General features: G+C 35.5%; 1 protein-coding gene across 7 annotated transcripts in view; it reads left to right on the forward strand.

Moving 5' to 3' along the window:
• DMD (dystrophin) overlaps positions 1-16425 on the forward strand; it is a 991087-nt gene that overhangs the window by 701161 nt on the left and 273501 nt on the right. The window lies entirely within an intron of this gene.

Here is a 16425-nt window from a genome sequence, read left to right on the forward strand (position 1 = left end):
GGACTGCTCTATATATCTTCAGTGATTATTCTGAGTACTTAGGACTAAAAGCTATGAAAAATGAATTTTTTTGTGGTTTTCGAGGTCTGCTATGGAGCTTAGGGAAGACCCAGGCCAAATGCTTTGTGCAAACTGTTCTGTACATCATGGCATGGTAATCAGGGATTGCTCCCTGAGACTGATGACTGTGAAGGTATAAATGTAGACTCAACTTTTCTGTCCCCTTAATTAAAAATTAAATATATCTCTATACACATTATCTCTTTCTTTTTATTCCATCAGGTAAATACATTTAATAATATCTCAAAATCACATTGTGTGTTTGGACTGCATTGTTGTCTGACTCACATATGGATACTGTTTAGACCATATCTTATGTAAAATAACATTGTTAAACTGCTTTTCTCTTCCTTTGCCATGAGAAGAAAACATACAACTGGGAGTGAGAGAAGCTGTGTCATAACTAATGTTTGAGAAGAAAAGGATAGTGCTTATTGCATAAGAATCTGTTCCTGTTTGACATGCAAATGAATGTTAGAATCATGTACTCAGTTAAGTTCAGATGAAGAGTGTACATATACCTTAACTTCACAGCTCCAACCAATGTAGCAGTCTTATCAGTATTTTCTAGGATGTTTTAATTTTTAGTTATGAGACAAGTCTTTAGACGATAAGAATTGTAGACTTACATGAAATGCAAGCATAATTTCTATATGCCCTCGTGTGAATTGTATGCATGACTAAATTTTGTTCTGTTGGAAAACTGCACTTCACTTTAAGTGAAATTGCCTTTTAAGACAGATTAAATGTTTCATACTCATAAAGCAAAAAAAGGAGAGCATCTATTGGACTGTAAATCATGAATGAGTATGTGGTAACACAACTATATTACAGCTTGCATCTGTGGCTAGCAGTGTGGTGAATATATTTTACATGATACATGATTTCTTAGTTTTTGTCTATAAGAATTCCCAAAATTATCAATTAGTTTCGAATTTAAAGTAAAAAATTCAGTTTTACTGTGATTTAGCAATTAATTTTTTATGCTGAAACTGTCAATATCCTTGTCTACAAAAGTGCAACTTATGATGCATTAGATACAGGTCATGTCCCTTTATGTTCTTTCAAGTACATCTTAAAGTATGATCGGGGCCATTTTTGATCCAGTCTTCTGAGGCAGCAAACTAGATTCATGAAGGTTTTTCATGTTTATTTAGTTTATATTTGTAAATTGTAGGTAATATTAAATGCTATTCAAAATGTATTTATTTCTTTTAAATTTTAAGGAGATCATGATATTTTTATGGGAGTAAAAAAGATGCTAATGGCACATAAGGTGTTTCTGAATATTTGCTACATATATTGTCATCTGAATATTTGCCACATATACTGTCATCTAAAGTATTTCTTTTAAAGGGCAGTAATTTTTATATTTTAAATTGCATGACTTTTTTCCTCTATATATCAGAGAAGGTGGAGATTGCTCTGTTTGGTTTGAATTGGACCTTGCATGGAGGTCCTGCTGCAAGTCCTCTCTGACTACCTCATCCACAGACCATTTCCCATTTCCTGAGATTTTCCCCTGCTCATGAATGCTAATAGATTACATGGTTATGTTTTAGCAGTCATTAGTACTCATTTAATCTATTCTATTTCATGACCTGAACACCAGCATTGTGCCATTGGTGCTCCTCTGCAGCAGCTGTGTACCACTCTCACAACCAGCCTTCTGTACTGACACACTGTCACAGAATATGCTAAGCTGGAAGGGCTCCACAGGGATCATCGAGTCCAACCCTTAGCCCTGCACAGGACCATTCCCAAAAGTCACCCCATGTGCCTGAGAGTATTGTCCAAACACTTCTTGAACTCCATCAGGCTTGGTGCTCTGACCATTTCCCTGGGGAGCCTGTTCCAGTGCCCAACCACCCTCTGGGGGAAGAATCTTTTTCTAATATCCAACCTAAACCTCCCCTGACACAACTTCAGGCCATTCCCTCGGGTCCTGTCACTGGTTACCACAGCAAAGAGATCAGTCCCTGCCCCTCCTACCCACCTCACAAGGAAGTTGTACCTGCAATGAGGTCTCCCTTCAGTCTCTTCTTCTCCAGTCTGAACAAAACAAGTGCTCTCAGCTGCTCCTCACACGGCTTCCCCTCGAGGCCCTTCACCATCTTTGTTGCCCTCCTTTGGACACTCTCTAATAGCTTCATATCTTTCGTATATTATGGTGCCCAAAACTGCATCATCAGGTGCCAGATGCATCAGGTCCCATCACAAAGGAAAGGAAATTCAGGCCTGCAATGCATTGGTCTGTCACGTAGGAGCTGATAGGCTTGACTATAGCTAGTGCACTTCCTGGGTGGAAGAATGGGATCTCACACTTTAAGAAATGAAAAGCTGAGAAGATGAGTTAATTTGTATGACTCGGTTGTTCATTGCCTTTTGTTATTAAAGTAATAGAAAAAAACCCTAACACAATCATCTGAAGAGATATATCATAAATATTAAATGAGACTCAGATACTCAACAGGAGTAGAGCTGGCTGCATTCTTCATTACAGGATGTGTTTGCATGCCATCAAATGGAATTAAACTCTGAAGGTTATGGCTTTTGTGCTAACATTGCTAACTCTTAAGTCATTCTACTTGCAGAAATATGAATATTATATTTGTGAAAGTCTAACTTTGAAATATATTTAGAAAAATTATTTCCTTTGTGAAGTACTTTTTAAAAACAAACAAGCTAAACATTTTATACAAAATGAAGAAAAAGGCATTTGTTAGAAAGTCCCTATGAATTGCAAAAAAACCTATAGTAATGAGGTTATTTTCAACAGAATTGTTTTGCGTAGTAGTATTGCGTAGATTTAGTCTTTCTTTAGGAAATAAAACCAGTAGTTAAAGATGAGCTCAAACAAGCTAATTCTTTGCTTTGAACCTTCTTTCCCCACCCTTACTCCATTATCTGCATGAAACTGTTGGAGCTATACTACTTATAAAGACCTTGGCTCTGTGAAGGCTCTATAAAGTAAATATTTTTTTACGTTTGCATAATGTTATACTTAAATCTTTGTGTATTCTATGTATTCAATTCGTTGTTTGTTTACAACTTATACATTGGAGGATACACAAGAATAATAATTACATTTAGTCTTGTGGAAAAGCTGTGGGGAAAAGCTGTGGGAAAAATCAAGATTCCTCTCTGCTGTTTTAATACAGAATCATTCTGTTCTAATAGAACCATATGCTGTACAATAACATTTTTCTCTGCATAACATGTCACAACTCAAAACACTTTGCTTTACTACTAATGAAAATGTTGTTTCTTTAAAATGAATGGGTTTACAAGCAACTTTGAATTTAGTAGTAATTAAAGTTTGAAAATTGCTCTTATTTTCTATCAGTTTCTATGTATAAATACAGAAAGGTGGTAACAAGTCCACGTAGAAATATATTGAGAGATAATACAAACAAATTTACAGTCTTAGAATCAGAAATACCAAAGCAATTACAAAGACTGTCGCAGATTTTGATAGATCCTGGAAATGTAAGAAACTTTAAATAGCAGACCTTCCTACTGCTGTGTTCACACATATGCAAGAGATAACAGTGCATAAACTTCCTGTGGTTTTACTTTGCTGGTAATTTACATCCCAATTTTGCTAATGTGTTTTCTGGTTGTGTAAGTGATAGAGGAGGTAAGGAAATTAATATTTATAGAACTGTATGAAGAAATAATCTCTTACTGACCAAAGAATCTCCCTTTCAAGATTATAAACCAAAGTAACACACATCTTTTTTCAGAAATTGTGTGAAATTTAGTGTCCTCTCAAAATACCACTTGAGAAGTTAATTAATTTCTATTACACTAAATACATAAATAATAGCAATAAATACAAGCATTTCAACATACAAGCATTTCAGTGAAGACTATTTTGATCAAGAATTATGCTTTGGGACCAAATGATTCCTTTTGAAATTTTCTTTGACAGTTTTAAAAACCAAGTCCACAAATACATGAATAATTTATAGAGGATGTCTTCAGAAGAGGTATTTTGATTTTGTGGTTTGTTTTTTTATTTGTTTGTGTTTGGTTTTTTCTTGTTCATTTGTTGGTTTTTTTTTAAGAAAACCTTTATGCTGTAATTGGTTGTTAGCAGAGCTGCATTTGAACTAATCTGGAAAGAGTCTGAGTGTCTCTGTGCCACTACATAAAATGCCTTTATTTAGTAGTTTTCTGTATTTGACAGTTTTATGGCAAAATCATCAACTTGACATCACTTTCACTACAAAATGTACAGAAACTCCACAGTGAATTACAGCTGTACTGTTGTTCTTGACATCTTAATAAAATAGCCATTTCTGTCGTACTGCTATCCATGTGGTTTTCTCTTAGAACTGTTGAATACAAATGATGAGTTTACCAGTTGAAAAAATAAATTCAGACAATCTGGGATTTGTCATCTAGTAGTAAACTCCCTAGCTATCAAGACTAAAAAGAAAGTATAAGAACAAACTGTATTTGCATACAGTTTTCCAGTTATCTTATTGATATTTTTAAGCTGAATTGTTTAATAAATCCAAGTGTTCTATTCTCTAGATTCCACATACTTCTAGAACTTCTCAAGAACCTAAGTAATAGTTTTCCCATGTCATAAACATGTAAAGTTTACTAATCATTGCGATTTACTACTTTACATCTGACAACTTGTTTTTCCTATGCCATAGAAAGGAAGCAAGGGAGAAACTGTTGGTTTTTAACAAAATGTCAGTAACAAGATAAAACTATAGCATGGTTCTGAGAAGAGTATATAATTTGAAACCAGTTCCTTGGTGCACATTTGCTGCTACAGGATCTGTAAGAAAGTTATGGGGCATTTTAAGAAGGAGCAAGAAGCTATTTTGGAACACTGGGGAGAGCTGCCCTTTAAGAATGGGCAATAACATGCCCCAGAAATGTCTGAATGATCGGGAAAATACAGTTATATATGACTTCTCAATCTATATATACTGGAAGCATATGGATCAGTGGACAAAGGGCAAGATCTCAGCTGCCTACTTCAAATGTCATAGTGCTCCAAAGAAGGCTGTGAGACTACAAGGTGACCACTCTTCAGTTCTGGTTATATTCTTGAGTAGGAGTGGCACAGATTTTTTGGTAATCCCAGAGGTGATAAGTGTATTAGGTGGTATCATTGCTGGTGGCTTGCTCTTGCTCAGATATGTCAGATCTCAATCCTGTGAAGAAAGTTAGATAATTACGAAACTTGTTGTGTGGTAATTCAAGTGGAACTGGCTAGTTCTAGACTAGTTACCCCTAAATAGATAAGAATGTAGATAAGAATAGAATAGATAAGAAGTTTCAGATGCTAGAAATCAGTCTGTGTTGGAGGACTGACACTCTGGATTGCTGTATTGTATAGAGGCATTTAATTGCATCCAAATCATAAGTATTAGTAAAAGTTTGTCATCTATTCTCAAAAAAAAACCTAAGAGAGCAGAATGGTTGACCAAATCTCTCATCAGGAAAAGTGAGTTCTTGGCTAACTCTGAGCTTGTGAACAGTCCAAGTGAGTGCAAAGAGAAAATCCAGTGAGATTGTAAGGCTGTGTTGAAGGAAAGAGTGATATTAAATACTTTTTTAAAAAGCCTGTAAATAATTTCAATGAGGTCCAGAAGATGCGGTGGGGGGAGAGGGGGAAGCTACAAACCAGCCACCCAGAATAAGGACAGCATGATTTGGTAGGGGATGCCTCACATTTACAGGTTGTGCTTTGTTGTATTAGGTAGACATGGGTACACTAAATTAACTGGTTGAAAGACTTGGGATATACCATCACCTGACAGAAGGAGAACGTACTTCCCTCTTTAGCTTAGGGAACAATTTGGTACAGCATTGTGGGAGAGCTGCTGTTTGAGTCTGCTTTGTGTCTTGTTTTAACCTGCTCGTTATCATTTAAGGATTGAGTTAACAGAGGTGGTTAGTCAGAATACAGATAAAAATGTTTTTGTAATTTATAGTGTCAAGACAATTCAAACCTGTTTAATATTCTGCCATTCACCCTGTAGTTCTTACAATATTTGGAGACTGAGGTGATAGAGGCAATTTGAGTAAAAGCACCAAAGCATACAAATCTTCAGCCCTCTGCCCCTCAACCTTCAACCTACCCAGTCACCAATTGGGTGAAAGCGGGTGTGGCCCAGAACCAGGAGCAGACATGAAATGAGGTCAGCAGGTAATTCCTTTCCCCAAGAAGAATTGTCTGCTCCCCTGCTCTGGTAAGTGGTATTCATAACGTTGTTAGGGGCATCTTTTCCTTCTTCTAAGCTTGAGAGGAGCTTATTTTAACAGATTGGTTTTATGTAACTACCTGTCTTTGTTCCTAGAGTCTTTGTGAAAAATCTTCATAGATATATTCATTTAAAGGAGCCTTCTCTTTTTAGTTTAACAAGACCAGTGTCTCAGTAGCTTCACAAAGAAACAAATTCACTTGGAAAAGTTTTATAAGCAAAACTGCCACACTGGATGAGATGGTAGCTCTTACTCATTTACCATCTAGCCTCTGAAATGGTTAGCACCACGTCCTTCTGAAGAATATTTGAGAATGTAACGTACTGAAGAATTAAATATGCAAATGTGAAGTAAACTGAGAGTGCTTCTCAGGATTCAAAATCTTTCTTTCATATCTTAATTAGAGAAGCTAAAATATTTTTTTGAAACATTTAATTGACCAAAACTGCCAAGAACATTTAGTTCTTTAGGGAAGCAATCACTGAGTTATTTTAGATTTTTCAACATATTTAACAGTATCTAATGTGAGACTTCCTATTTACAGTGTTACAGCAAAAACTCTGGGTTTAATTACACTGGATTTCAAAATTGAATTCAGTCTCATTTTGGAAATGTTAGTTAACATTTATGTAAAATAATAAATGCTGGAGAGATTTGACTTACATCTTCTCTGAGGTAGAAGATGTTCCACTGACTTGTGCGATGGCCAGATAATCGGAAAGGAATATTTTTTCTCTTTGAGACTGGAAAGGCTCCATTTGCAATGTTAAAACGAGTAGAGTAAATAATTTGACATTAGAAATACTTGTATCACCTCTAAGCATATTGTGGGCCATTTCCATTGCAAGTAAATATCCAAAATTATCAAGCTTCGAAAATGAAAGAGAAACAGCTGCCCATTATTTCTAAATGTATTAACATTATGTGCTTCAAGAATTATTTTCAAAGTTAAAATTCTTTTTATAAGCAACTTAAACTCCCTATCTACTGATGAAATTCCATCACTGTGATTATAAAAGGTCTGTTTGGCAATAAGTGAAGTTGCTGTCTAACCTTAAAATTTGTGAGACTATAATTATTCAAGATCCTGGAAAATTATGTTTTTATTTAATTTTTTTTAATATAGGCAGTTTCTATTTCTTGCTAAATGCTAGGACTGCTTAATATGTCATAAGTTTGGAAGTCTCAAAAGTATTGCATTATATAGTTTGGATACATTCCCTTTTTTCTTTAAGGGAAGTATTAAAGCTCCATTTTTAACAAAAGCATCCCATTTACCCCCTAAAAAGCTACATTATCTCCCTAGTTTTCACTCTCTTTATGTAGAGTTTTAGTATTTTTAGTTTATAGCTTCAATTCATGATTTTATTTTAATTGAAGGTTTAAAAGTTAAGTTCAGTCAGTCTATACAAGCATAAAAATTATTCATATTTTATATTAAATCTTTTCACTGTTTACTAGGATTTACTTTTTACAAGAGTTCTCTCTGTGAATGTTGGCATTTCAATGCTGACATTCTTTGTTACTGGGCTTGATATTATCACATATCTGAATCTATCTTTTGTCAGAATACTTGTCAGTAACGGCTAAGAATGTCATTTGGATTTGGCATTTGGTTTTAAATTTGGGAAAGATGGTATAATTTAGTGACTGGTCAGCACTTTCAGGAATCATGAGATTTTCAAACACGTTGTATCTGATAGAAAACCCCTGAAGTACAGAATCCAGGAACTGTGCTGTGACACGTCTCCTGCCATCTGTGTGAAAAACATTGCATCAATTTTTCATCAACATACTTGTTGCATTTTCATGGTGATCCTTCTACGTATTTTATGGGTGATTTTAATAATTGGAAGATTTTTAATAATCTATGAAACCACTGAGTACCTAACCTTTTGTATTTACAACTGTGAAAACCATTTTGAAGATTCAGTGGGGGGGTTATGAAAAAGACATCAGAGCAACCACTGGGCTGAAAGCTGCCTCTGCCCTTGGCTGAGGGATTTGCTTGTGAAGGCAGGACATGCTGTGAGTGTCCCCTTCCAAGGGTGTGCCTCCAACCCTGTTCCCAACGCTGTCCTCTTCCACGTCTCCTGCATTTTTTTTCTCCAAATGTGCCTCTTTTTGCTTCTTTGTGCATCCTCACCAACCTCTCACTGTTTGCTGTTTTGGTCAGTGTTTCAAGGTAGTACTGTGTTAGAAATAGTAGCTTGCACAGAATATTTTAAATTTAAATAGAAGCAGGCATACAAACTTTAAAAATATCCATTTTATTTCATTTTTACCCACAATAATACAAACAGAAGAGCTGTGCTAGCTGGGTTTGAACAAATTAGTCAAAATGAAAATAAATGGAAATAAAAAAGGAGCTGTTCAGAAACGAAGTTTTCAGAATTTTGTCCACTGACAGTTTGGTGGGCAACATTTAATGTCCACAGTTATTTTAAAAACTGGAACAGAACAGTATATATTCAGTTATACCAGACCATAATTTTCTGTAGTAATTACAGAGCAAACAGGAAACAAAGGTCCTGCTCTGCAGAGATTACAAGCTGAATTTAGATGCCACAAAATCAGCCATATCAGGAAAGTGCAGATTTTGGTGTACATTGTGTCCCATCTCTTTTCCTAAAATGGATGCAATACACAAAGAACATATATTGGAACCTGCAGTTATTCTCACACAATCTAGTTAAGCATCCTGGAGTATGTTTGGCCTAGGGATTTTACTTTGGCTATCCTCAATATAAATTTGTTGTGCTTTTAGTTTTGCTTGAGTCAGGAATAAACCAATAATAAAAAGAATGTTTTACATAGCCCCAAAGCTCCTTTGCAAGTCCAACCTGAGTAAATACTGGCTTAGTCTGTGTGAGAGAGGTCCTAAGACTTTGGTGAGTGGTTTCATTTTGTTATGTATATTAAACCATCACTATGGTGACTTTTGAAATACTGTAGATAATTCAAAGAATTTAATGTTATCATTGTTTTCAGCACCAAAATGGTGACTCTGAGGTTTTTCTGTCTGTGTTTAGTGGATAAAAATCTTTCAGCCTTTATCATAGTAAAAAGGAAGGGAAGGAGAAAAAGTATAAAAGTTCTGGAGATTTCATCTTTCTTATCAACAGGCCTATTGAGTGACAGGTGAGAGAATGATTTGTCAGAGGACAATCCCAGCCAAGTATCAGCAAATGAAGGTTGATGTTGAGTAGTCTGATATGTGGTGAGAAGGTGGTGGCATCTGGGCTTGGTAAAACTTAGAGCTTAAAACAGAATATTTCAGGGAAAAAAAATGTATTTTGTTATATTTTAATTGGATGGGAACTTGTATACTGTAGAGCAAACGCCTATGCTATGGAAATTTCTGCTGGAAGTGTCAGACTGTGTTTATGTCTGCTTTATCGTCTCAAGTGTAGAAATGAGTGGAACATTTCAGATGAAGAGATGTAATAATTTTGCAGAATATTCATTACATTTCCAGTATTATTAGTCTCTCTGAATTTCTGTACTTTTGAAACTTGGCACCTCACTGCACCATAATATTAGAATGGCAACAGTAATGGTTTAATCTGTTCATTGGATACCTTTTCTTTGCTCCATTTTATGGGCTTTCCTGAAAAAGTAATAAAATACAGAATAGAACATATTTCAGTTGGAAAGGACCTAAAGTGACCATCTAGTCTGTCTGCCTGACCCCTTCAGGGCTGATCAAATGTTAAAGCGTGTTGTTACGGGTGTTGTCCAAATGTCTCTTAAATGCTGACAGACATGGGGCATCAAGCACCTCTTCAGAAAGCCTGTTCCACTATCTGACCACCCTCTCAGTAAAGAAATGCTTCCTAATATTCAGTTCAAACCCATGCAGGGTGTTAGGTTCAAAGTTTGCCCAGTTTAAACCGTATCAGAATAGTGACTTTGAAGTGTGTCAATTAAGTCAATTAAGTTCAGTCCATGTGATGTCTCATCAATGTTTTGATCCGTATTGGAGCACCATAGAGAACATGAACAAACAAGCACTGACATCTGATAAAAAGGAAACAAAACACCCCAAAACAAACCCAACATCTCCTCAAACAAGCAAAACCCCAACAGTAACAGGCAAGTCTTTCCTTTTCCCAGTATTGGTGCAATTGACATATTATATAGTTTTTCCTTTTATTAGCTAAAACATTGCACTGAAATGACAGATGTGATATGTTGTTGTTTGGTTGGGTTTTTTTTTAGTTATTATTTATGTATCTATTTAGTTATTAAGAAACAAATATATGTGTATGGCATGCCAGGCTCCATAGGTTGGCACTCAGTTCATGTGACCTTGAGAACTAGTCCTTTAAATTAAGAATGGGAGAAAAAAGTTTACGGTTTTTTTCTGACATACTCCTATTCTTGCAGAGTTGCTCTCCTTTAAAGTGCTAAGTACCAGTATTTTTATGATAGGACTCTCATTTTCTAATCAGCAATTAGTTTAAAAAAATGGAGCGGTATAACTACGCAGAGAATACTCAAAATGTTTAAATGTATTGGAATTTTCAGAGGAAACATTTCTTCTGCAGTGTATATTACTTCCTTAGTTGGCTCTCTTGGATATTTACTTTGAAGTGCATAAGGTCATTGTAAGTGTGAAAATTAACTACTTCTTTGCTTTTTGTTTAAACAAAGTTTAATTTAAGGATTTCAAGTGCTGGGTAGCTAAAATTGTCTTTCTCTGTGTGAAAAAGTGGATTAATCAGTATCAGACTGATAACATCTTGTAGAGTATATAAAAAATAGGTGCAAGTGTGAGAGGGAAGACAGAATGGGGTGTAAGACCTGTGGAAATGTCAATCTGATGTAGAAGCAACAGCCACAAGGAATTAACTCACCTTTGGAAATCTTTCAACATTTATGTAATTTAGCTAAAAGACTGTAATTATAAATAATAATAAAAAATTTTTCTTTTTGTCTTGGCCAAAAATAGAGTCTTTAGTTTACAGTCTCGTGATATCTTTTCTCCTCTCAGGAAGATTATTGTAAGAGAATTATTTTATCCAAATCACCAGTAAAGTGCATAATCTATTGTGTAAATGTGACTTTCTTTTGAGCCTATAAGCTTCTGTCTGTGCTGGAATTTATATTCAGCTGTCTCTGAAAATATATCATGGAGGAAGGCCTATAATGGTGTGTCACTGCATTATTAAGTTCTGCATCCGCCTTTGGGGTCCCCAGTACAGGACAGATTGTTAAAGACCTGTTAAAGCAGGTGCAGAGGAGGCCATGAGGGCTGGAGCATCTCTCCTAGAAATACAGGCTGAGAGAGTTGGGGTTGTTCATCCTGGAGAAAAGAAGGCTCCAATGACATTTCATTGCCACCTTTCAGTATTAAAGGGAATCTTACAGGAAGGCTGGAGAGGGACTTTTTATGAAGGCAGGTAGTGATAGAACGTGGGGAATGGCTTTACACTGAAAGAGGGCAGGGATAGATTGGATATTAGGAAGAAATTCTTTATTGTGAGGGTGGTGAGGCACTGGAACAGGTTGCCCAGAAAATCTGTGGATGCCCCATCCCTGGAAGTGTTCAAGGCCAGATGGGATGGAACTTTGAGCAATCTGGTCTAGAGGAAGCTTTCCTACCTGTGACAGGGGGATTGGAACTAGGTGGTCTTTAAAGGGCTCTTCCAAATGAAATCATTTGATGATTCCATGATTATAAAACTGGTAAATTGAAATAAATGTATACAGTTGTCTATTTCTGTTGTGAAATAACAAAAAATATTGCATTAGTTCAGATGTACTGCTGACTCAGTATAAAATGCCTGAAATGTATGCTTACAGTTGAATGTAGAAATCTTTTTTTTAAAAAACACTTTTATTTCTTTGTTTTTAAATCAATTCTTGCTCATTTGGAAGTTTTCTTTGCTTTCAACGACAAAAATAAAAGTCAAAGCTGGGGTGGTTTTTGATTTGGCCCATTGTTATTTTGGTTTTTTTCCTGATGCATGCACAGCTTTTTTGGTTGATCCACTGAGCTAAACTCAGCATTATTGCCAGCTTTCTGTGCCTGTTGCATGGTAATGTAGGCCCAGAATCTCCCAGCTGATCTCCAGTGAGAGGCACTGTGGAGGTGCAGCAGTCGAATCACTGTGCAGATTTGGCACTGTCACAAGAGGCACAGCAAAAGATCCACCATAGTCTGTGCTTGTAATTCTCAGTCAAGGAATACTGTAGAGAGCAATTGTAGCTCATCAGATGGTCTCAGAGTTAAGAGCAACAAATAAGAGCTGCTTTCTGACCATTGCACAAAGTGTGCCAGTTCACCCTTGCTGATGCAACTTAATGAGTAAGTATAACAGTGGTAAGGATTTGGACCTTGAGAGTTACAGAAAATAAATTTAGCTTTTAGATGATGGTATTCCGACAGATCACATAATATTTAATATCAGATAACAGAAGGAAGAGATTGCTATTTATCTACTGTAAAAGGAATCAAAGCTTTATGGGTTTTGTGGGGAGTGGAGGTTATCCTGAAGAATTTATTTTGTTTCTCGAGGAAGAAAAGAGCAATATAAACAGTCTGCAAAACTTTGCTTCACTAACTTGGAACCTGATAGCTGAATTCCTATTTTTATTTTCTAGCTGTTTTGGTACTCTTAAGATCGCCCAATGTCTTGCTCCTACAGTCAGAGCTGAATTTATTAAATCAAAACCAAAGCAGATCAGTGCACAGAATACCAAATGCAGATATATTTGAAAAGCAAGTCTCAGCCCAAACTCAGTAGGAGTTAGTAGGCTGATGACGTTAAAAATATGCAGTGTAAACATTAATGTATGATAGCAACACAAAGTTATGTGCTACTAAGAATTCTGAAATTCATTGCCTATATGCTCCATTAGGTAGGTAATGAATTTCACACATATCAGGACTTAAACTATGAGACTTACCATTATGTTTTTGCATCAGTAAGTATGTAAGTCTATGAAAGCATAAGTATATGAAAGCTGATCTATTTAATAATGCTAAGAACATTCTTGATTATGTTCAGAGAAAGTCGAATACAATTTCACTAACTTAACATCCCATTTTTAAATACAGGCACAGACAAGTAGTTTCTTCTGAAAAAAAAAATTCTTAAGTATTTTGTAGATAGGTTGATTACTACAAAATCTATCATCCATGACCGGAAATTAGATATATAATTATGAACTATTTTCCTTTTAATAGCTTAAGTAACCAAAATCCTAGGAAAAAAATATTAACAGACATTTGGACAAAGATAAATAGGAAAATACCTACTTACTTCTAATTAATCCTTACAATGCTAAGAAAATACAATGCTAAGAAAACTTCTATTAAGTTGTTGGAAAACTTTTCTATAATTTTTTAACTGAAACAAGTGGATTACCTACATATTCACTCATCTAGTTAATCAGATTAGTTTTAATCCTGTGGTTTCAGTTTGAGTACTTTGTATCAGTCTAAATATCATGCAGTACATATTTTCTACATACAACAAAGGAAATTGGATCAATCAAACATTTTGAAAGATGATTAAATGATTCCAGCAAGGAAACCATCTGTTTTTTCAATTAGTATGATTTTACTGTGAAGTTATGTTTTTATATCCTGCAAATGTGAGAGTCTGTGCAGAAAAAAATTGTTAACTTCTAGTGGCATGTCCATATGCCTCCTGCTCCTGGGGTCATGGAAGAGTCTCTACTGATTCTGCATCTTGCCTGATCAGTGGGACTGACTACTGGTCCACTTCTCTGTAAATATTCTACTCTACTTCCTAAGGCTCTGATGGCAAGAGAGAGGTGTTTGATCATTCTCTAATCTGTCCATCTCCCTAGTCAACACTTTATGTATATGCAGATACATACATTTGTTTCTGTAGGTTTCTAGCAAAACTACACTTGGGTTTGTTACCTATTTCATACTAAATCCTAAAGAATCTTACTTCTCTTTAGTGTGTTTATTTCTCACATCTGAATTTTACAGATTGTGTAACATTTTAAAGTGCAAAGTAAATGCTCTTCCACTTTTCTCATTAGTGAAAAAAATAAACAGGAAAACTTCATTTGAGAGGTGCTAAGTGTTATATACATAAATACTTCTTTAAAAACTTGACAAACTGGTGAAGGCCTTCTGAAGGACCTGTTTTTCAAATAATAAGCTCTTGCATGCCCTTCTCAGTGCTCAGTCACGGAAGTTGCTTTTTGCTTGGTGTAAGAAACTGATTTCTTTAGATGTGCTACCAGCTTAGTCTGGTCTCTAACTCCCACTCTTTCTAGCAAGGTAAAAAGCATGCTTAAGAGTGTTGAAGAATTACTCACTCGGTGCTTAGTGGAAACCACTTGACAGTTTTCAGTTCAATCTGTTTGATCTGACACTTCTAAAGGAACAGAGTGACCTTCATTAGTGTGATCATATGGAAATGATTTTTAGATAAAAGAAAATAAGCTCTATCCTAGTGAAACAAAACAAAAGTACATTAGACTTGCAGTAGTTGGAAATAATTACCCCCCAAAAGTATCAAACTACAAAATGAGATTATTGACTGCTCCTGTTTAAAGAAAAAACAGACACATTTAAATCTGTTGAAATCTCTTATTGCCTGTCTTACTTAGCCTCTAAGATACCAAGAAAGGCGAGATTCTTCCCCTTGGGGCTCTCATGCATTTTCATTGCTCTTCATCTCCCCAAAAAGACAACTAATGGCTGGTTTCCCTTGTAATACCTTTTTTTCTGTTCTTAAAAACTGTAATATTGCACAATAGTATAGAAGATTGCAGTTCCCTCTTCTTCCCAGGAATTATTCATTCTGTTTATATTCAGCTTAGTTTGTGTACATACTTTCTGTTTTGCCTGATTTTTTTGTAAGGCATAGGCTTCATAAAAGAATCTGGCCTTTGGCATTATGAAACATATAGGATAAGGAATAATTTATAATATATTAATGGTGCATAAAAGCTACATTTGATATCTTACTGGCATGAATGGCAGACTTCACATTAGGCTAGATAATCTGTGTTGCCAGCCCACCATTAATTTGGGGTGTAATGTCTAAATCCTCTCATCACTTTACTAAGGGACCATCTAAGGGACATATGAAACGGCTTAGATGACACATTATTAGTGGTTTTCCATATATATACATTAAAGAGTTGCCATAACTTTCTAAGGTCATTATTTAAGAAGTATGACTTTTATAAGCCACTGAAAAAGGTTAAGAGAAATACTGCTTTACCAGGAAAGATAAAGGACTGCTGAAACATAAATTACTACCCGAGTAGGCTGGCTCCAACTGTTCTCTACTGTATAGTGTCCCATCAGCTCCATAATGATTGCCTACAGGCAGCAACTTAGGGGATGTTATAACTGTTCCTGCAACTCCTTAAGTACTTCAGCAATTAAAAAAGAAATGTTTCAAACTTATCCTCTCTTGACTCTGCATTTACTATCCAAATGTTCTCCCTAGGCCAGTCTCTCACAGATGTACAGATTGTTCATAAGAACAGAGACAGCATCCTTTTGTCAAGGGATGTTGTATGATAGGCTTTATCAAAGTGATTACTCTTTGAAGAATAAGACTCAAGTCAGACACCTCCTGTTGTGGAAGGCAGCAGAAAAGAAAGTCGAACACTTTCAAAAAAAAATAATTGACAAATGGAGAACTTTAACTGAAACCTTTCCCAGTTTAAAAAAACCCCAAAGTTAGTTTGGCTAATTTGCTTAGAAAAATACAATAATAAAAAGCATGGTAACCACAAGATAAGATAAAGTTTAAGTGGAATTTTGGCCGTGATTCCACTTATGTGGTTTACAGAAGACTGAGCCAAAATTAAAAAGCATCAGAAAGTCTTTCATGCAGTGCGTGGTTGATGTGATTCCTGAACAGTCTTGTAGCCCTATAATAGCATCACTTTTTCTTCTTAATTTTCTTATCCCTAATATGTTGGAAGCTATACTGAATAGTGGTAGAAAGGAAAAAGTGTAAAAAAGGTGCAGTAACGTACAATATCTCTGTTTAAATCCATATTTTCTAGTTTCTCCATTATGCCTCTCAGAAAACCTGCTGACTGTTTAGTAAGACGCACTTAAAATTTTGCGGACTGGAAAAAACTAGTGTTCTGTACAGCCACAAAAGTTTAGCTAAA

This window comes from Manacus vitellinus, unplaced genomic scaffold (genome assembly GCF_001715985.3).
Source record: "Manacus vitellinus isolate BGI_N305 unplaced genomic scaffold, ASM171598v3 scaffold_7_pilon, whole genome shotgun sequence".
In the NCBI taxonomy this organism is placed as follows: Eukaryota; Metazoa; Chordata; class Aves; order Passeriformes; family Pipridae; genus Manacus; species Manacus vitellinus.